This window comes from Eleutherodactylus coqui, chromosome 2, assembly GCF_035609145.1.
Source record: "Eleutherodactylus coqui strain aEleCoq1 chromosome 2, aEleCoq1.hap1, whole genome shotgun sequence".
Lineage (NCBI taxonomy): Eukaryota > Metazoa > Chordata > Amphibia > Anura > Eleutherodactylidae > Eleutherodactylus > Eleutherodactylus coqui.
This window is the reverse complement of record NC_089838.1, coordinates 343,191,381-343,212,882: the sequence shown is the minus strand read 5'-3', so window position 1 is coordinate 343,212,882 and position 21,502 is coordinate 343,191,381. Positions and strand designations below refer to the sequence as shown.

General features: G+C 36.8%; 1 protein-coding gene across 2 annotated transcripts in view; it reads left to right on the top strand.

Moving 5' to 3' along the window:
* The first annotated feature begins 3,756 nt into the window (after window positions 1–3,756).
* The window catches only part of LOC136613085 (beta-1,3-galactosyltransferase 5-like), a 173,799-nt gene continuing 156,053 nt past the window's right edge, over window positions 3,757–21,502 (top strand). Inside the window, exon 1 of one of the 2 annotated variants that reach the window (XM_066593925.1) lies at window positions 3,757–3,982. The gene's annotated coding sequence lies outside the window, so the exon portion shown is untranslated. Of the gene's footprint in view, window positions 4,019–21,502 lie in introns of both variants that reach the window. The other variant, XM_066593924.1, reaches the window with a different exon arrangement.

Sequence of the window (21,502 nt, the reverse complement as noted above, 5' to 3'; positions counted from 1 at the left end):
CGTGTGCAGCTCCTGATGGCGGTGGCACAGGATTATATTTCTCATTGCTTCTGTACAGCATTGTGGGCTATCGCCCTGCCCCTTTTAAAGAGGGTCGCTGCCTAGCCGTGCCAACCTCTGCAGTGTGTGCCTGCGGTTCCTCCTCATGGCAGACGCACTTCTAAATAGACATGAGGGTGGTGAGGCATGAAGGCAGCTGAAGGCTGCGCAGGGACACTTTGGTGTGTGCTGTGGGGGAGAGGGGGGGCGGTTGGTCAGCATGTAACACAGGAGAAGTGGCAGCGGAGTGTCATGCAGGCAGTGATTGGCCCAACCTGCCACTGAGATCCAACCCCGCTCTGAGGACACAGGCACTACCGTCTCCTGGCCTGCACCCACACCCTCACCTCCACTGTCCTCGGCCCCATCCACCAATGTCTCTCAGCGCACCGTCCAGCCGTCGCTAGCGCAAGTGTTTGAGCGCAAGCGCAAGTACGCCGCCACGCACCTGCACGCTCAAGCATTAACCGTCCACATAGCCAAATTTATCAGCCTTGAGATGCTGCCGTATAGGGTTGTGGAAACGGAGTCCTTCAAAAGCATGATGGCGGCGGCGGCCCCGCGCTACTCGGTTCCCAGTCGCCACTACTTTTCCCGATGTGCCGTCCCAGCCCTGCATGACCACGTCTCCCGCAACATTGTACGCGCCCTCACCAACGCGGTTACTGCCAAGGTCCACTTAACAACGGACACGTGGACAAGCACAGGCGGGCAGGGCCACTATATCTCCCTGACGGCACATTGGGTGAATTTAGTGGAGGCTGGGACAGAGTCAGAGCCTGGGACCGCTCACGTCCTACCCACCCTCAGAATTGCGGGCCCCAGCTCGGTGCTGGTATCTGCGGCGGTGTATGCTTCCTCCACTAAAGCACCCTCCTCCTCCTCCAACGCAACCTCTGTCTCGCAATCATGATGTGTCAGCAGCAGCAGCACGTCGCCAGCAGTCGGTGTCGCGTGGCGTGGCAGCACAGCGGTGGGCAAGCGTCAGCAGGTCGTGCTGAAACTACTCAGCTTAGGAGAGAAGAGGCACACGGCCCACGAACTGCTGCAGGGTCTGACAGAGCAGACCGACCACTGGCTTGCACCGCTGAGCCTCCAACCGGGCATGGTCGTGTGTGACAACGGCCGTAACCTGGTGGCGGCTCTGCAGCTCGGCAGCCTGGCACAGGTTTGGATTTCTCATTGCTTCTGTACAGCATTGTGGGCTATCGCCCCGCCCCTTTTAAAGAGGGTCGCTGCCTAGCCGTGCCAACCCTCTGCAGTGTGTGCCTGCTTTTCCTGTGGCAGACGCACTTATAAATAGAGATGAGTGTGGCGTGGCATGAGGGCAGCTGAAGGCTGGGCAGGGACAGTTTGGTGTGCGCTGTGGACACTGGGTCGTGGGGGGGGGGGTTGGGCAGGAGAAGTGGCAGCGGAGTGTCATGCAGGCAGTGATTGTGCTTTGTTGGAGGTAGTGTGGTGCTTAGCTAAGGTATGCCATGCTAATGAGGGCTTTTCAGAAGTAAAAGTTGTTGGGGGGGCCCCACTCTTGCCGCTATTGTGGCTTAATAGTGGGACCTGGGAACTTGAGATGCAGCCCAACATGTAGCCCCTCGCCTGCCCTATCCGTTGCTGTGTCGTTCCCATCACTTTCTTGAATTGCCCAGATTTTCACAAATGAAAACCTTAGCGAGCATCGGCGAAATACAAAAATGTTCGGGTCACCCATTGACTTCAATGGGGTTCGTTACTCGAAACGAACCCTCGAGCATCGCGAAAAATTTGTCTCGAGTAACGAGCACCCGAGCATTTTGGTGCTCGCTCATCTCTAATAGTTATGAGATAGATAGATAGACAGATATGAGATAGTTATGAGATATATATAGGATAGATGTGAGACACATCTTGATTGCGAGACAGAGGTTGCGGAGGAGGAGGAGGATGGTTTAGTGGAGGAAGCATACACCGCCGCAGATACCACCACCGAGCTGGGGCCCGCAATTCTGGGGGTGGGTAGGACGTGAGCGGTCCCAGGCTCTGACTCTGTCCAAGCCTCCACTAAATTCACCCAATGTGCCGTCAGGGAGATATAGTGGCCCTGCCCGCCTGTGCTTGTCCACGTGTCTGTTGTTTAGGGGACCTTGGCAGTAACCGCGTTGGTGAGGGCGCGTACAATGTTGCGGGAGACGTGGTCATGCAGGGCTGGGACGGCACATCGGGAAAGGTAGTGGCGACTGGGAACTGAGTAGTGCGGGGCCGCCGCCGCCATCATGCTTTTGAAAGCCTCCGTTTCCACAAGCCTATACGGCAGCATCTCCAGGCTGATCAATTTTGCAATGTGCACGTTTAACGCTTGAGCGTGCGGGTGCGTGACGGCGTACTTGCGCTTGCGCTCAAACAGTGGCGCTAGCGACGTCTGGACGCTACGCTGAGAGACATTGCTGGATGGGGCCGAGGACAGCGGAGGTGAGGGTGTGGGTGCAGGCCGGGAGATGGTCGTGCCTGTGTCCTCAGAGGGGGGTTGGATCTCAGTGGCAGGTTGGGGCACAGGGGGAGAGGCAGTGGTGCAAACAGGAGGCGGTAAACGGGCATCGTCCCACCTTGTGGGGTGCTTGGCCATCATATGCCTGCGCATGCTGGTGGTGGTGGCTCCCCAGCTGATCTTGGCGCGACAAAGGTTGCACACCACTGTTCGTCGGTCGTCAGGCGTCTCTGTGAAAAACTGCCACACCGTAGAGCACCTTGACCTCTGCAGGGTGGCATGGCACGAGGGGGCGCTTTGGGAACCAGTTGGTGGATTATTCGGTCTGGCCCTGCCTCTACCCCTGGCCACCGCACCGGCTCGGCCTGTGCCCACACCCTGACTTGGACCTCCGCGTCCTCGGCCGCGTCCACATCCTCTAGGCCAATCTATAATATATGTCTTCTGGCCCTGCCTCCACAATTCTGTCCCTGGAGTATTACTGCAGGGCGCAATGCTCTGCACGGCCGATATACCAAAAAAAACAAAAAAGTGCAACACTGCTAACAGCACCCTCCACAGTACTGCACACGGTTAGATGTGGCCCTACGAAGGACCGTTGGGGTTCTTGAAGCCTACACTAACTCCTAACACTCTCCCTACAGCAGCTCCGGCACCAACAGCACTGTCCCTCAGCTATGTCACAACGCATCTGAGGCGAGCCGCGGGAGGGGCCGATTTTTATACTCGGGTGACACCTGATCTCCCCAGCCACTCACTGCAGGGGGGTGGTATAGGGCTTGAACGTCGCAGGGGGAAGTTGTAATGCCTTCCCTGTCTTTCTATTGGCCAGAAAAGCGCGCTAACGTCTCAGAGATGAAAGTGAAAGTAACCAGAACACCGCGTGGTACTCGTCACGAGTAACGAGCATCTCGAACACGCTAATACTCGAACGAATATCAAGCTCGGACGAGTACGTTCGCTCATCTCTAGTCATTTTATATGAAGGAAACGTCGCATGGTTACCTCCACGTGGGGTTTCCTGGGTAACGCAGAGAACTATGCAAAATGGGGAACATATGTTTTTTCCTCAGTATCTCTAAAGTAACCACGACTTCATAAGATTTTCTGTGTGAACTCCAGATAATTACCAGTACCTAATGTATTCGGGCGAAGCCGGGTATATCAGCTAGTACAATATATATAGATGACATATGTCATTACTGGTTACAGGAATAACCAGAGTTCGACGTTTGGGACCTCTGCCAATAGAACAAATAAGACGAAACTCATAACCTGTAAATCTTACTTCCTTGTTTTATTGTATTATGACTTCATTAGGATTAGCAGATACCAGATCGTCTAGAAGTGCATCTGGCATCATAGAGCGCGTGATAACTGCGGGCACCAGGGAACTGGACATAGAGCGCGTGATAACTGCGGGCACCAGGGAACTGGACATAGAGCGCGTGATAACTGCGGGCACCAAGGAACTGGACGGAGGTACATATATCTGGAGCCAACCTGTGAGAGGACAAGGTGAGGAGAGAGAGGGAAAGTAGAGTGTGGTGAGGGGAATGGGGTGAGTAGAGTGGAAGGGGGGAGAGTTGGAAAGTGGAATTAGCAGAGTGTGGGGAGTATCATGGGAAGAGTAGGGGGAGTTGATTGGAAGGAGTGAGGATAGTTGAGAAGAGGATAGAGTGGGTTAAATGAGGCAGAGGAGGGTTAGAGTAGAGTAGGTTCAGAAGAGTACATTCGGGTGAGTGTAGTGGGTTGAGAGGATTGGAGTCGGGGAAAATAGTAGGTGGAGCAGGGGAAGAATCGTTTGGGTGAGTGGAATGCTGAGAGCAGAGTGGGGGAGAGCGGTGGGGGGAGCAGAGTAGGGAGAGTAGAGTGGGCAGAAGGTAGAGCAGTGAATGGAATATAGTAGAGGGAGTGGAGTACGTATTGAGGTCCAAGTGGGAGGAGTGGAGAAATACAGTGGGGAGAGAAGAAGAACATGCACATTACTATGTACAATCTCTTCAGACCCATCATCCTCTGCTTTTAGCAGACAGTTCTACAGCCCACACAAATTGTGAGATTACTCCTGTCAACTATTACTGCAGTTATATTCTTGTACATAGGAGGCAGTATTATAGTAGTTATATTCTTGTACATAGGGGGCAGTATTATAGTAGTTATATTCATGTACATAGGGGCAGTATTATGGTAGTTATATTCTTGTACATAGGAGGCAGTATTATAGTAGTTATATTCTTGTACATAGGGGGCAGTATTATAGTAGTTATATTCTTGTACATAGGGGGCAGTATTATAGTAGTTATATTCTTGTACATAGGGGGCAGTATTATAGTAGTTATATTCTTGTACATAGGGGGCAGTATTATAGTAGTTATATTCTTGTACATAGGAGGCAGTATTATAGTAGTTATATTCTTGTACATAGGGGCAGTATTATGGTAGTTATATTCTTGTACATAGGGGGCAGTATTATAGTAGTTATATTCTTGTACATAGGGGGCGGTATTATAGTAGTTATATTCTTGTACATAGGGGGCAGTATTATAGTAGTTATATTCTTGTACATAGGGGGCAGTATTATAGTAGTTATATTCTTGTACATAGGGGCAGTATTATAGTAGTTATATTCTTGTACATAGGAGGCAGTATTATAGTAGTTATATTCTTGTACATAGGGGGCAGTATTATAGTAGTTATATTCTTGTACATAGGAGCAGTATTATAGTAGTTATATTCTTGTACATAGGGGGCAGTATTATAGTAGTTATATTCTTGTACATAGGAGCAGTATTATAGTAGTTATATTCTTGTACATGCGAGGCAGTATTATAGTAGTTATATTCTTGTACATAGGGGGCAGTATTATAGTAGTTATATTCTTGTACATAGGGGCAGTATTATAGTAGTTATATTCTTGTACATAGGGGGCAGTATTATAGTAGTTATATTCATGTACATAGGGGCAGTATTATGGTAGTTATATTCTTGTACATAGGAGGCAGTATTATAGTAGTTATATTCTTGTACATAGGGGGCAGTATTATAGTAGTTATATTCTTGTACATAGGGGGCAGTATTATAGTAGTTATATTCTTGTACATAGGGGGCAGTATTATAGTAGTTATATTCTTGTACATAGGGGGCAGTATTATAGTAGTTATATTCTTGTACATAGGAGGCAGTATTATAGTAGTTATATTCTTGTACATAGGGGCAGTATTATGGTAGTTATATTCTTGTACATAGGGGGCAGTATTATAGTAGTTATATTCTTGTACATAGGGGGCGGTATTATAGTAGTTATATTCTTGTACATAGGGGGCAGTATTATAGTAGTTATATTCTTGTACATAGGGGGCAGTATTATAGTAGTTATATTCTTGTACATAGGGGCAGTATTATAGTAGTTATATTCTTGTACATAGGAGGCAGTATTATAGTAGTTATATTCTTGTACATAGGGGGCAGTATTATAGTAGTTATATTCTTGTACATAGGAGCAGTATTATAGTAGTTATATTCTTGTACATAGGGGGCAGTATTATAGTAGTTATATTCTTGTACATAGGAGCAGTATTATAGTAGTTATATTCTTGTACATGCGAGGCAGTATTATAGTAGTTATATTCTTGTACATAGGGGGCAGTATTATAGTAGTTATATTCTTGTACATAGGGGCAGTATTATAGTAGTTATATTCTTGTACATAGGAGGCAGTATTATAGTAGTTATATTCTTGTACATAGGGGGCAGTATTATAGTAGTTATATTCTTGTACATAGGAGCAGTATTATAGTAGTTATATTCTTGTACATAGGGGCAGTATTATAGTAGTTATATTCTTGTACATAGGGGGCAGTATTATAGTAGTTATATTCTTGTACATAGGAGGCAGTATTATAGTAGTTATATTCTTGTACATAGGAGCAGTATTATAGTAGTTATATTCTTGTACATAGGGGGCAGTATTATAGTAGTTATATTCATGTACATAGGGGCAGTATTATAGTAGTTATATTCTTGTACATAGGAGGCAGTATTATAGTAGTTATATTCTTGTACATAGGGGCAGTATTATAGTAGTTATATTCTTGTACATAGGAGCAGTATTATAGTAGTTATATTCTTGTACATAGGGGGCAGTATTATAGTAGTTATATTATTGTACATAGTGGGCAGTATTATAGTAGTTATATTCTTGTACATAGGAGGCAGTATTATAGTAGTTATCTTCTTGTACATAGGGGGCAGTATTATAGTAGTTAAATTCTTGTACATTGGGGGCAGTATTATAGTAGTTATATTCTTGTACATAGGAGGCAGTATTATAGTAGTTGTATTCTTGTACATAGGGAGCAGTATTATAGTAGTTATATTCTTGTACATAGGGGGCAGTATTATAGTAGTTATATTCTTGTACATAGGGGGCAGTATTATAGTAGTTATATTCTTGTATGTAGGAGGCAGTATTATAGTAGTTATATTCTTGTACATAGGGGGCAGTATTATAGTAGTTATATTCTTGTACATAGGGGCAGTATTATAGGAGTTATATTCTTGTACATAGAAGACAGTATTAAAGTAGTTATATTCTTGTACATAGGGAGCAGTATTATAGTAGTTATATTCTTGTACATAGGGGGCAGTATTATAGTAGTTATATTCTTGTACATAGGTGCAGTATTATAGTAGTTATATTCTTGTACATAGGGAGCAGTATTATAGTAGTTATAGTCTTGTACATAGAGGCAGTATTATAGTAGTTATATTCTTGTATATAGGGGGCAGTATTATAGTAGTTATATTCTTGTACATAGTGCAGTATTACAGTAGTTATATTCTTGTACATAGAGGGCAGTATTATAGAAGTTATATTCTTGTACATAGGGGCAGTATTATAGTAGTTATATTCTTGTACATAGGGGCAGTATTATAGTAGTTATATTCTTGTACATTGGAGGCAGTATTATAGTAGGTATATTCTTGTACATAGGGAGCAGTATTATAGTAGTTATATTCTTGTACATAGGGGGCAGTATTATAGTAGTTATATTCTTGTACATAGGAGGCAGTATTATAGTACTTATATTCTTGTACATAGGAGGCAGTATTATAGTAGTTATATTCTTGTACATAGGGGCTGTATTATAGTAGTTATATTCTTGTACATAGGAGCAGTATTATAGTAGTTATATTCTTGTACATAGGGGGCAGTATTATAGTAGTTATATTCTTGTACATAGGGGGCAGTATTATAGTAGTTATAATCTTGTACATACGGAGGCAGTATTATAGTAGTTATATTCTTGTACATAGGGGCAGTATTATAGTAGTTATATTCTTGTACATAGGAGGCAGTATTATAGTAGTTATATTCTTGTACATAGGGGCAGTATTATAGTAATTATATTCTTGTACATAGGGGGCAGTATTATAGTAGTTATATTCTTGTACATGGGAGGCAGTATTATAGTAGTTATATTCTTGTACATAGGGGGCAGTATTATAGTAGTTATATTCTTGTACATAGGAGGCAGTATTATAGTAGTTATATTCTTGTACATAGGGGGCAGTATTATAGTAGTTATATTCTTGTACATAGGGGGCAGTATTATAGTAGTTATATTCTTGTACATAGGGGGCAGTATTATAGTAGTTATATTCTTGTACATAGGAGCAGTATTATAGTAGTTATATTCTTGTACGTAGGAGCAGTATTATAGTAGTTATATTCTTGTACATAGGGGGCAGTATTATAGTAGTTATATTCTTGTACATAGAGGGCAGTATTATAGTAGTTATATTCCTGTACATAGGGGGCAGTATTAAAGTAGTTACATTCTTGTACATAGGAGGCAGTATTATAGTAGTTATATTCTTGTACATAGGGGCAGCATTATAGTAGTTATATTCTTGTACGTAGGATGCAGTATTATAGTAGTTATATTCTTGTACATAGGGGGCAGTATTATAGTAGTTATATTCTTGTACATAGGAGCAGTATTATAGTAGTTATATTCTTGTACATAGGAGCAGTTTTATAGTAGTTATATTCTTGTACATAGGGGCAGTATTATAGGAGTTATATTCTTGTACATGGGGGGCAGTATTATAGTAGTTATATTCTTGAACATGGGGGGCAGTATTATAGTAGTTATATTCTTGTACGTAGGAGGCAGTATTATAGTAGTTATATTCTTGTATATAGGGGGCAGTATTATAGTAGTTATATTCTTGTACATAGGAGGCAGTATTATAGTAGTTATATTCTTGTACATAAGGGGCAGTATTATAGTAGTTATATTCTTGTACATAGGGGCAGTATTATAGTAGTTATATTCTTGTACGTAGGATGCAGTATTATAGTAGTTATATTCTTGTACATAGGGGGCAGTATTATAGTAGTTATATTCTTGTACATAGGAGCAGTATTATAGTAGTTATATTCTTGTACATAGGAGCAGTATTATAGTAGTTATATTCTTGTACATAGGGGCAGTATTATAGGAGTTATATTCTTGTACATAGAAGGCAGTATTATAGTAGTTATAGTCTTGTACATAGGAGGCAGTATTATAGTAGTTATATTCTTGTACATAGGAGGCAGTATTATAGTAGTTATATTCTTGTACATGGGGGGCAGTATTATAGTAGTTATATTCTTGTACATAGGGGGCAGTATTATAGTAGTTATATTCTTGTACATAGGAGGCAGTATTATAGTAGTTATATTCTTGAACATGGGGGGCAGTATTATAGTAGTTATATTCTTGTACATAGGGGGCAGTATTATAGTAGTTATATTCTTGTACATGCGAGGCAGTATTATAGTAGTTATATTCTTGTACATAGGGGGCAGTATTATAGTAGTTATATTCTTGTACATAGGAGCAGTATTATAGTAGTTATATTCTTGTACATAGGAGGCAGTATTATAGTAGTTATATTCTTGTACATAGGGGGCTGTATTATAGTAGTTATATTCTTGTACATAGGAGCAGTATTATAGTAGTCATATTATTGTACATAGGGGGCAGTATTATAGTAGTTATATTCTTGTACATAGGGGGCTGTATTATAGTAGTTATATTCTTGTACATAGGAGCAGTATTATAGTAGTGATATTATTGCACATAGGGGGCAGTATTATAGTAGTTATATTCTTGTACATAGGGGGCAGTATTATAGTAGTTATATTCTTGTACATAGGAGGCAGTATTATAGTAGTTATATTCTTGTACATAGGGGCAGTATTATAGTAATTATATTCTTGTACATAGGGGGCAGTATTATAGTAGTTATATTCTTGTACATGGGAGGCAGTATTATAGTAGTTATATTCTTGTACATAGGAGGCAGTATTATAGTAGTTATATTCTTGTACATAGGGGGCAGTATTATAGTAGTTATATTCTTGTACATAGGAGGCAGTATTATAGTAGTTATATTCTTGTACATAGGGGGCAGTATTATAGTAGTTATATTCTTGTACATAGGGAGCAGTATTATAGTAGTTATATTCTTGTACATAGGGGGCAGTATTATAGTAGTTATATTCTTGTACATAGGAGCAGTATTATAGTAGTTATATTCTTGTACGTAGGAGCAGTGTTATAGTAGTTATATTCTTGTACATAGGGGGCAGTATTATAGTAGTTATATTCTTGTACATAGAGGGCAGTATTATAGTAGTTATATTCCTGTACATAGGGGGCAGTATTATAGTAGTTATATTCTTATACATAGGAGCAGTATTATAGTAGTTATATTCTTGTACATAGGGGGCAGTATTATAGTAGTTATATTCTTGTACATAGGGGGCAGTATTATAGTAGTTATATTCTTGTACGTAGGAAGCAGTATTATAGTAGTTATATTCTTGTACATAGGGGGCAGTATTATAGTAGTTATATTCTTGTACATAGGGGCAGTATTATAGGAGTTATATTCTTGTACACAGAAGGCAGTATTATAGTAGTTATATTCTTGTACATAGGGAGCAGTATTATAGTAGTTATATTCTTGTACATAGGGGGCAGTATTATAGCAGTTATATTCTTGTACATAGGTGGCAGTATTATAGTAGTTATATTCTTGTACATAGCAGCAGTATTATAGTAGTTATATTCTTGTACATAGGGGGCAGTATTATAGTAGGTATATTTTTGTACATAGAGAGCAGTATAATAGTAGATATATTCTTGTACATAGGGGGCAGTATTATAGTAGTTATATTCTTGTACATAGGGGCAGCATTATAGTATTTATATTCTTGTACATAGGAGCAGTATTATAGTAGTTATATTCTTGTACGTAGGGGGCAGTATTATAGTAGTTATATTCTTGTACATAGGGGGCAGTATTATAGTAGTTATATTCTTGTACATAGGGGGCAGTATTATAGTAGTAATATTCTTATATATAGGGGGCAGTATTATAGTAGTTATATTCTTGTACATAGGAGGCAGTATTATAGTAGTTATATTCTTGTACATAGGGGGCAGTATTATAGTAGTTATATTCTTGTACATAGGGGCAGTATTATAGTAGTTATATTCTTGTACGTAGGAGGCAGTATTATAGTAGTTATATTCTTGTATATAGGGGGCAGTATTATAGTAGTTACATTCTTGTACATAGGAGGCTGTATTATAGTAGTTATATTCTTGTACATAGGGGGCAGTATTATAGTAGTTATATCCTTGTACATAGGGGCAGCATTATAGTAGTTATATTCTTGTACGTAGGATGCAGTATTATAGTAGTTAGATTCTTGTACATAGGGGGCAGTATTATAGTAGTTATATTCTTGTACATAGGAGCAGTATTATAGTAGTTATATTCTTGTACATAGGAGCAGTATTATAGTAGTTATATTCTTGTACATAGGGGCAGTATTATAGGAGTTATATTCTTGTACATGGGGGGCAGTATTATAGTAGTTATATTCTTGAACATGGGGGGCAGTATTATAGTAGTTATATTCTTGTACGTAGGAGGCAGTATTATAGTAGTTATATTCTTGTATATAGGGGGCAGTATTATAGTAGTTATATTCTTGTACATAGGAGGCAGTATTATAGTAGTTATATTCTTGTACATAGGGGGCAGTATTATAGTAGTTATATTCTTGTACATAGGGACAGTATTATAGTAGTTATATTCTTGTACGTAGGATGCAGTATTATAGTAGTTATATTCTTGTACATAGGGGGCAGTATTATAGTAGTTATATTCTTGTACATAGGAGCAGTATTATAGTAGTTATATTCTTGTACATAGGAGCAGTATTATAGTAGTTATATTCTTGTACATAGGGGCAGTATTATAGGAGTTATATTCTTGTACATAGAAGGCAGTATTATAGTAGTTATAGTCTTGTACATAGGAGGCAGTATTATAGTAGTTATATTCTTGTACATAGGAGGCAGTATTATAGTAGTTATATTCTTGTACATGGGGGGCAGTATTATAGTAGTTATATTCTTGAACATGGGGGGCAGTATTATAGTAGTTATATTCTTGTACATAGGAGGCAGTATTATAGTAGTTATATTTTTGTACATAGGGGGCAGTATTATAGTAGTTATATTCTTGTACATAGGGACAGTATTATAGTAGTTATATTCTTGTACGTAGGATGCAGTATTATAGTAGTTATATTCTTGTACATAGGGGGCAGTATTATAGTAGTTATATTCTTGTACATAGGAGCAGTATTATAGTAGTTATATTCTTGTACATAGGAGCAGTATTATAGTAGTTATATTCTTGTACATAGGGGCAGTATTATAGGAGTTATATTCTTGTACATAGAAGGCAGTATTATAGTAGTTATAGTCTTGTACATAGGAGGCAGTATTATAGTAGTTATATTCTTGTACATAGGAGGCAGTATTATAGTAGTTATATTCTTGTACATGGGGGGCAGTATTATAGTAGTTATATTCTTGAACATGGGGGGCAGTATTATAGTAGTTATATTCTTGTACATAGGGGGCAGTATTATAGTAGTTGTATTCTTGTACATAGGGGGCAGTATTATAGTAGTTATATTCTTGTACATGCGAGGCAGTATTATAGTAGTTATATTCTTGTACATAGGGGGCAGTATTATAGTAGTTATATTCTTGTACATAGGAGCAGTATTATAGTAGTTATATTCTTGTACATAGGAGGCAGTATTATAGTAGTTATATTCTTGTACATAGGGGGCTGTATTATAGTAGTTATAGTCTTGTACATAGGAGCAGTATTATAGTAGTCATATTATTGTACATAGCGGGCAGTATTATAGTAGTTATATTCTTGTACATAGGGGGCTGTATTATAGTAGTTATATTCTTGTACATAGGAGCAGTATTATAGTAGTCATATTATTGTACATAGGGGGCAGTATTATAGTAGTTATATTCTTGTACATAGGAGGAAGAATTATTGTAGTTATATTCTTGTACATAGTGCAGTATTATAGTAGTTATATTCTTGTACATAGGAGGCAGTATTATAGTAGTTATATTCTTGTACATAGGAACAGTATTATAGTAGTTATATTCTTCTACATAGGGGGCTGTATTATAGTAGTTATATTCTGGTACACAGGAGGCAGTATTATAGTAGTTATATTCTTGTACATAGGGGGCAGTATTATAGTAGTTATATTCTTGTACATAGGAGGCAGTATTATAGTAGTTATATTCTTGTACATAGGGGGCAGTATTATAGTAGTTATATTCTTGTACATAAGGGGCTGTATTATAGTAGTTATATTCTTGTACATAGGGGGCAGTATTATAGTAGTTATATTCTTGTACATGCGATGCAGTATTATAGTAATTATATTCTTGTACATAGGGGGCAGTATTATAGTAGTTACATTCTTGTACATGGGAGGCAGTATTATAGTAGTTATATTCTTGTTCATAGGGGGCAGTATTATAGTAGTTATATTCTTGTACATAGGAGCAGTATTATAGTAGTTATATTCTTGTACGTAGGAGGCAGTATTATAGTAGTTATATTCTTGTACATAGGGGGCTGTATTATAGTAGTCATAGTCTTGTACATAGTGCAGTATTATAGTAGTTATATTCTTGTACATAGGAGGTAGAATTATAGTAGTTATATTCTTGTACATAGGGGGCAGTATTATAGTAGTTATATTCTTGTACATAGGGGGCAGTATTATAGTAGTTATATTCTTGTACATAGGAGGCAGTATTATAGTAGTTATATTCTTGTACATTGGGAGCAGTATTATAGTAGTTATATTCTTGTACATAGGAGGCAGTATTATAGTAGTTATATTCTTGTACATAGGAGGTAGTATTATAGTAGTTATATTCTTGTACATAGGGGGCAGTATTATAGTAGTTATATTCTTGTACATAGGGGCAGTATTATAGTAGTTATATTCTTGCACATAGGAGCAGTATTATAGTAGTTATATTCTTGTACATAGGGGGCAGTATTATAGTAGTTATATTCTTGTACGTAGGGGGCAGTATTATAGTAGTTATTTCCTTGTACATATGGAGCAGTATTATAGTAGTTATATTATTGTACATAGGGGGCAGTATTATAGTAGTTATATTCTTGTACATATGGAGCAGTATTAAGGTAGTTATATTCTTGTACATAGGGAGCAGTATTACAGTAGTTCTATTCTTGTACATAGGGGCAGCAATATAGTAGTTATATTCTTGTACATAGGGAGCAGTATTATAGTAGTTATATTCCTGTACATAGGGGGCAGTATTATAGTAGTTATATTCTTGTATATAGGGGGCAGTATTATAGTAGTTATATTCTCGTACATAGGGGGCAGTATTATAATAGTTCTATTCTTGTACATAGGGGGCAGTTTTTTAGTAGTTATAGTCTTGTACATAGGGGGCAGTATTATAGTAGTTATATTCTTGTACATAGGGGCAGTATTATAGTAGTTATAGTCTTGTACATAGGAGCAGTATTATAGTAGTTATATTCTTGTACATAGGGGGCAGTATTATAGTAGTTATAGTCTTGTACATAGGAGTAGTATTATAGTAGTTATATTCTTGTACATAGGAGGCAGTATTATAGTAGTTATATTCTTGTACATAGGGGGCAGTATTATAGTAGTTATATTCTTGTACATAGGAGCAGTATTATAGTAGTTATATTCTTGTACGTAGGAGCAGTATTATAGTAGTTATATTCTTGTACATAGGGGGCAGTATTATAGTAGTTATATTCTTGTACATAGAGGGCAGTATTATAGTAGTTATATTCCTGTACATAGGGGGCAGTATTATAGTAGTTATATTCTTGTACATAGGAGCAGTATTATAGTAGTTATATTCTTGTACATAGGGGGCAGTATTATAGTAGTTATATTCTTGTACATAGGGGCAGTATTATAGGAGTTATATTCTTGTACATAGAAGGCAGTATTATAGTAGTTATATTCTTGTACATAGGGAGCAGTATTATAGTAGTTATATTCTTGTACACAGGGGGCAGTATTATAGTAGTTACATTCTTGTACATAGGAGGCAGTATTATAGTAGTTATATTCTTGTAAATAGCAGCAGTATTATAGTAGTTATATTCTTTTACATAGGGGGCAGTATTATAGTAGGTATATTCTTGTACATAGAGAGCAGTATAATAGTAGATATATTCTTGTACATAGGGGGCAGTATTATAGTAGTTATATTCTTGTACATAGGGGCAGTATTATAGTATTTATATTCTTGTACATGGGAGGCAGTATTATAGTAGTTATATTCTTGTTCATAGGGGGCAGTATTATAGTAGTTATATTCTTGTACATAGGGGGCAGTATTATAGTAGTTATATTCTTGTACATAGGGGGCAGTATTATAGTAGTTATATTCTTGTACATAGGGGGCAGTATTATAGTAGTTATATTCTTGTACATAGGAGGCAGTATTATAGTAGTTATATTCTTGTACATAGGGGCAGTATTATGGTAGTTATATTCTTGTACATAGGGGGCAGTATTATAGTAGTTATATTCTTGTACATAGGGGGCGGTATTATAGTAGTTATATTCTTGTACATAGGGGGCAGTATTATAGTAGTTATATTCTTGTACATAGGGGGCAGTATTATAGTAGTTATATTCTTGTACATAGGGGCAGTATTATAGTAGTTATATTCTTGTACATAGGAGGCAGTATTATAGTAGTTATATTCTTGTACATAGGGGGCAGTATTATAGTAGTTATATTCTTGTACATAGGAGCAGTATTATAGTAGTTATATTCTTGTACATAGGGGGCAGTATTATAGTAGTTATATTCTTGTACATAGGAGCAGTATTATAGTAGTTATATTCTTGTACATAGGGGGCTGTATTATAGTAGTTATATTCTTGTACATAGGGAGCAGTATTATACTAGTTCTATTCTTGTACATAGGGGGCAGTATTATAGTAGTTATATTCTTGTACATAGGAGGCAGTATTATAGTAGTTATATTCTTGTACATGCGAGGCAGTATTATAGTAGTTATATTCTTGTACATAGGGGGCAGTATTATAGTAGTTATATTCTTGTACATAGGGGCAGTATTATAGTAGTTATATTCTTGTACATAGGAGGCAGTATTATAGTAGTTATATTCTTGTACATAGGGGGCAGTATTATAGTAGTTATATTCTTGTACATAGGAGCAGTATTATAGTAGTTATATTCTTGTACATAGGGGCAGTATTATAGTAGTTATATTCTTGTACATAGGGGGCAGTATTATAGTAGTTATATTCTTGTACATAGGAGGCAGTATTATAGTAGTTATATTCTTGTACATAGGAGCAGTATTATAGTAGTTATATTCTTGTACATAGGGGGCAGTATTATAGTAGTTATATTCATGTACATAGGGGCAGTATTATAGTAGTTATATTCTTGTACATAGGAGGCAGTATTATAGTAGTTATATTCTTGTACATAGGGGCAGTATTATAGTAGTTATATTCTTGTACATAGGAGCAGTATTATAGTAGTTATATTCTTGTACATAGGGGGCAGTATTATAGTAGTTATATTATTGTACATAGGGGGCAGTATTATAGTAGTTATATTCTTGTACATAGGAGGCAGTATTATAGTAGTTATCTTCTTGTACATAGGGGGCAGTATTATAGTAGTTAAATTCTTGTACATTGGGGGCAGTATTATAGTAGTTATATTCTTGTACATAGGAGGCAGTATTATAGTAGTTGTATTCTTGTACATAGGGAGCAGTATTATAGTAGTTATATTCTTGTACATAGGGGGCAGTATTATAGTAGTTATATTCTTGTACATAGGGGGCAGTATTATAGTAGTTATATTCTTGTATGTAGGAGGCAGTATTATAGTAGTTATATTCTTGTACATAGGGGGCAGTATTATAGTAGTTATATTCTTGTACATAGGGGCAGTATTATAGGAGTTATATTCTTGTACATAGAAGACAGTATTAAAGTAGTTATATTCTTGTACATAGGGAGCAGTATTATAGTAGTTATATTCTTGTACATAGGGGGCAGTATTATAGTAGTTATATTCTTGTACATAGGTGCAGTATTATAGTAGTTATATTCTTGTACATAGGGAGCAGTATTATAGTAGTTATAGTCTTGTACATAGAGGCAGTATTATAGTAGTTATATTCTTGTATATAGGGGGCAGTATTATAGTAGTTATATTCTTGTACATAGTGCAGTATTACAGTAGTTATATTCTTGTACATAGAGGGCAGTATTATAGAAGTTATATTCTTGTACATAGGGGCAGTATTATAGTAGTTATATTCTTGTACATAGGGGCAGTATTATAGTAGTTATATTCTTGTACATTGGAGGCAGTATTATAGTAGGTATATTCTTGTACATAGGGAGCAGTATTATAGTAGTTATATTCTTGTACATAGGGGGCAGTATTATAGTAGTTATATTCTTGTACATAGGAGGCAGTATTATAGTACTTATATTCTTGTACATAGGAGGCAGTATTATAGTAGTTATATTCTTGTACATAGGGGCTGTATTATAGTAGTTATATTCTTGTACATAGGAGCAGTATTATAGTAGTTATATTCTTGTACATAGGGGGCAGTATTATAGTAGTTATATTCTTGTACATAGGGGGCAGTATTATAGTAGTTATAATCTTGTACATACGGAGGCAGTATTATAGTAGTTATATTCTTGTACATAGGGGCAGTATTATAGTAGTTATATTCTTGTACATAGGAGGCAGTATTATAGTAGTTATATTCTTGTACATAGGGGCAGTATTATAGTAATTATATTCTTGTACATAGGGGGCAGTATTATAGTAGTTATATTCTTGTACATGGGAGGCAGTATTATAGTAGTTATATTCTTGTACATAGGGGGCAGTATTATAGTAGTTATATTCTTGTACATAGGAGGCAGTATTATAGTAGTTATATTCTTGTACATAGGGGGCAGTATTATAGTAGTTATATTCTTGTACATAGGGGGCAGTATTATAGTAGTTATATTCTTGTACATAGGGGGCAGTATTATAGTAGTTATATTCTTGTACATAGGAGCAGTATTATAGTAGTTATATTCTTGTACGTAGGAGCAGTATTATAGTAGTTATATTCTTGTACATAGGGGGCAGTATTATAGTAGTTATATTCTTGTACATAGAGGGCAGTATTATAGTAGTTATATTCCTGTACATAGGGGGCAGTATTAAAGTAGTTACATTCTTGTACATAGGAGGCAGTATTATAGTAGTTATATTCTTGTACATAGGGGCAGCATTATAGTAGTTATATTCTTGTACGTAGGATGCAGTATTATAGTAGTTATATTCTTGTACATAGGGGGCAGTATTATAGTAGTTATATTCTTGTACATAGGAGCAGTATTATAGTAGTTATATTCTTGTACATAGGAGCAGTTTTATAGTAGTTATATTCTTGTACATAGGGGCAGTATTATAGGAGTTATATTCTTGTACATGGGGGGCAGTATTATAGTAGTTATATTCTTGAACATGGGGGGCAGTATTATAGTAGTTATATTCTTGTACGTAGGAGGCAGTATTATAGTAGTTATATTCTTGTATATAGGGGGCAGTATTATAGTAGTTATATTCTTGTACATAGGAGGCAGTATTATAGTAGTTATATTCTTGTACATAAGGGGCAGTATTATAGTAGTTATATTCTTGTACATAGGGGCAGTATTATAGTAGTTATATTCTTGTACGTAGGATGCAGTATTATAGTAGTTATATTCTTGTACATAGGGGGCAGTATTATAGTAGTTATATTCTTGTACATAGGAGCAGTATTATAGTAGTTATATTCTTGTACATAGGAGCAGTATTATAGTAGTTATATTCTTGTACATAGGGGCAGTATTATAGGAGTTATATTCTTGTACATAGAAGGCAGTATTATAGTAGTTATAGTCTTGTACATAGGAGGCAGTATTATAGTAGTTATATTCTTGTACATAGGAGGCAGTATTATAGTAGTTATATTCTTGTACATGGGGGGCAGTATTATAGTAGTTATATTCTTGTACATAGGGGGCAGTATTATAGTAGTTATATTCTTGTACATAGGAGGCAGTATTATAGTAGTTATATTCTTGAACATGGGGGGCAGTATTATAGTAGTTATATTCTTGTACATAGGGGGCAGTATTATAGTAGTTATATTCTTGTACATGCGAGGCAGTATTATAGTAGTTATATTCTTGTACATAGGGGGCAGTATTATAGTAGTTATATTCTTGTACATAGGAGCAGTATTATAGTAGTTATATTCTTGTACATAGGAGGCAGTATTATAGTAGTTATATTCTTGTACATAGGGGGCTGTATTATAGTAGTTATATTCTTGTACATAGGAGCAGTATTATAGTAGTCATATTATTGTACATAGGGGGCAGTATTATAGTAGTTATATTCTTGTACATAGGGGGCTGTATTATAGTAGTTATATTCTTGTACATAGGAGCAGTATTATAGTAGTGATATTATTGCACATAGGGGGCAGTATTATAGTAGTTATATTCTTGTACATAGGGGGCAGTATTATAGTAGTTATATTCTTGTACATAGGAGGCAGTATTATAGTAGTTATATTCTTGTACATAGGGGCAGTATTATAGTAATTATATTCTTGTACATAGGGGGCAGTATTATAGTAGTTATATTCTTGTACATGGGAGGCAGTATTATAGTAGTTATATTCTTGTACATAGGAGGCAGTATTATAGTAGTTATATTCTTGTACATAGGGGGCAGTATTATAGTAGTTATATTCTTGTACATAGGAGGCAGTATTATAGTAGTTATATTCTTGTACATAGGGGGCAGTATTATAGTAGTTATATTCTTGTACATAGGGAGCAGTATTATAGTAGTTATATTCTTGTACATAGGGGGCAGTATTATAGTAGTTATATTCTTGTACATAGGAGCAGTATTATAGTAGTTATATTCTTGTACGTAGGAGCAGTGTTATAGTAGTTATATTCTTGTACATAGGGGGCAGTATTATAGTAGTTATATTCTTGTACATAGAGGGCAGTATTATAGTAGTTATATTCCTGTACATAGGGGGCAGTATTATAGTAGTTATATTCTTATACATAGGAGCAGTATTATAGTAGTTATATTCTTGTACATAGGGGGCAGTATTATAGTAGTTATATTCTTGTACATAGGGGGCAGTATTATAGTAGTTATATTCTTGTACGTAGGAAGCAGTATTATAGTAGTTATATTCTTGTACATAGGGGGCAGTATTATAGTAGTTATATTCTTGTACATAGGGGCAGTATTATAGGAGTTATATTCTTGTACACAGAAGGCAGTATTATAGTAGTTATATTCTTGTACATAGGGAGCAGTATTATAGTAGTTATATTCTTGTACATAGGGGGCAGTATTATAGCAGTTATATTCTTGTACATAGGTGGCAGTATTATAGTAGTTATATTCTTGTACATAGCAGCAGTATTATAGTAGTTATATTCTTGTACATAGGGGGCAGTATTATAGTAGGTATATTTTTGTACATAGAGAGCAGTATAATAGTAGATATATTCTTGTACATAGGGGGCAGTATTATAGTAGTTATATTCTTGTACATAGGGGCAGCATTATAGTATTTATATTCTTGTACATAGGAGCAGTATTATAGTAGTTATATTCTTGTACGTAGGGGGCAGTATTATAGTAGTTATATTCTTGTACATAGGGGGCAGTATTATAGTAGTTATATTCTTGTACATAGGGGGCAGTATTATAGTAGTAATATTCTTATATATAGGGGGCAGTATTATAGTAGTTATATTCTTGTACATAGGAGGCAGTATTATAGTAGTTATATTCTTGTACATAGGGGGCAGTATTATAGTAGTTATATTCTTGTACATAGGGGCAGTATTATAGTAGTTATATTCTTGTACGTAGGAGGCAGTATTATAGTAGTTATATTCTTGTATATAGGGGGCAGTATTATAGTAGTTACATTCTTGTACATAGGAGGCTGTATTATAGTAGTTATATTCTTGTACATAGGGGGCAGTATTATAGTAGTTATATCCTTGTACATAGGGGCAGCATTATAGTAGTTATATTCTTGTACGTAGGATGCAGTATTATAGTAGTTAGATTCTTGTACATAGGGGGCAGTATTATAGTAGTTATATTCTTGTACATAGGAGCAGTATTATAGTAGTTATATTCTTGTACATAGGAGCAGTATTATAGTAGTTATATTCTTGTACATAGGGGCAGTATTATAGGAGTTATATTCTTGTACATGGGGGGCAGTATTATAGTAGTTATATTCTTGAACATGGGGGGCAGTATTATAGTAGTTATATTCTTGTACGTAGGAGGCAGTATTATAGTAGTTATATTCTTGTATATAGGGGGCAGTATTATAGTAGTTATATTCTTGTACATAGGAGGCAGTATTATAGTAGTTATATTCTTGTACATA